This window comes from Octodon degus, unplaced genomic scaffold, assembly GCF_000260255.1.
Source record: "Octodon degus isolate 3935 unplaced genomic scaffold, OctDeg1.0 scaffold00132, whole genome shotgun sequence".
Classification (NCBI taxonomy): Eukaryota; Metazoa; Chordata; class Mammalia; order Rodentia; family Octodontidae; genus Octodon; species Octodon degus.
Genome location: NW_004524708.1, coordinates 9,770 through 11,663, shown reverse-complemented (window position 1 = coordinate 11,663; position 1,894 = coordinate 9,770). Strand labels below are relative to the sequence as shown.

The window sequence follows — 1,894 nt, the reverse complement described above, 5'->3', positions numbered from 1 at the left end:
CACAGTACATCCTAGCAAAAGCACATGGCAGAGGAAGCAGGCTCATCTCATAGCATCCAGGAAGCAAAGAGAGAGCAGAGGGGCTGAGGTTCCTAGATCATCCCCTTCAAGGGGACCACAAAGACCCATCTTCCTTCCACTAGGCCGCCTCTGTTTAAGGTTACACCTCTTCCCAACAGCACCACAGGTTGGGGCCAAAGTCTTTGATATGTGGACCTTTGCAACATTTAAGATCCACACCACAGCAGTGTCTCTCAAAGAAAGAAACAAATTATGAGAGTAGGAAGAGCCCATGGGAGGTGCTGAGGCACTGATGCCAGAGGGTCCTGAGGAAAGATGAATCAGTTCAGTTGGCTGACTGGGGTAGTGGAGGGCTGGTGCTACTGACAGAGAAACACATCGTTCTCCAGATCCTGGAAATTCTGAATGGTGGGAATCACTTCTTTTTCACTAACCTTGCTTGATTTCGAATTCACGACTTTCTTGGCCATCTCGAGGGTCTCTAGAGATACCCAGGTGAGCTCAGAGGCAGGTGGTGGCTCTTATCTTGCCCTCATTCTGGTATAAACTTAGTTCTGGGTCCCTTTGATTCTAGAGATTAAGACAAACCATGGGCATTTCTGCTCACAAACTCAAGCTGGTGCAGAAGACATTGCCATTTATATCTTAGTGTTCAGAGGAAAGGCTTATTTAAAAGCAAAACTCTTCTGAATGTGGATTGGAAATTCAGAGACCTAATCCAGTGAGCACATTATAACAGTGAAGATGTGCAGCCATGAGAGAAGTATATTTATCAGTGCTTCACATGTGGAACCGGGATGTGCTCAGATCCGACAATGCCTGCTGGTCCTCCTCCTCTATCCTTTCTGAAGAAATCGGGCACAGAACAGAAGCCAAGACTAAAGTTCAAAATGTGCTTCTACCTGGTACTTCCACACAATGGCATCTGGACACATAGCACACTCATCCATTCTACTCTGGTGCAGGAAGCAAATCTGAGGCCACAGAAGTTGAACTTAGGGCAGAAGAGGGTCTTCTCACTCCCACCTCCAAACCCATGACTTCAGAAGCACGGCCTCAATCCAGAACCCGAGCTTCCTCCACACAAGTAGGATAAATAGCTCTGATGGTGGGGGGCATCCACAGAATAGGGGGAAATAGAATAAGGCATAAATAGAAACACTCACAGGTCACCTCCTCTAGGGTCCCAGGAGCTCCTGGTGAATGAGTCTTGGCTCAGCATGCACCTGATATTTATGCCTGCCTTGTAACTCCAGCCACCCATTTCCAGTTTCCTGCGAATTCCCTTGAAGAAGTGGAATAATTTTCTTCTTTGTTGACTCACTCTTACACCACCTGTCCACTGGACAGCTGCCACTGCTGTATGTGCTTACCAGTTGTGCTCTGATTAACTGTCCCCTTAGAGCTCATGAATGCTCTCTGTGCATGGTCACATCTGTACCTTCCCTGTAACCCTGTGAGATAAGCAGCGTCACCAGCATCTGTGTTTTCTAAATGTCCAGAGATCTGTTTTCAGAGACCAGGGCATTGAACAAAGGCCTACGATTGCAAAAACAATGCATGTCCATCTATCTTGAGAGCTAGGGCCTACCCTCCTGTGTGCACTGGTTATTTTCCTTTTCATCTCAACAGCAACTGCCCAGATATTGTGAAAGAACTGCTTGGTTTATCCAGGTAGGAGTGGGCAGGCTAAGGGGCAGCAGGGGCAATAACTGGTGGGGGCAGTGTTTAGGGGAGCTGCCCTGGGGAGGAGTCACTCATCTGTATCCCACTCTAGGATTCAGAGAGTCCTTCACATCCTTTTTGTGAATCAGACTTCTCCTTGCAGGCTTCAGCTTTGCTTTTGAAGTCTCATCTCTCTATCTCATTAGAT

General features: G+C 47.4%; 1 protein-coding gene across 2 annotated transcripts in view; it reads right to left on the bottom strand.

Moving 5' to 3' along the window:
- LOC101565157 (pulmonary surfactant-associated protein D) overlaps nt 1-1,485 on the bottom strand; it is a 16,882-nt gene extending 15,397 nt beyond the window's left edge. The window contains exon 1 of one of the 2 annotated variants that reach the window (XM_023701283.1): nt 1,188-1,485. The gene's annotated coding sequence lies outside the window, so the exon portion shown is untranslated. The remainder of the gene's footprint in view (nt 1-1,187) is intronic. The other variant, XM_004641211.2, reaches the window with a different exon arrangement.
- Between the last annotated feature and the right edge of the window lie 409 nt (nt 1,486-1,894).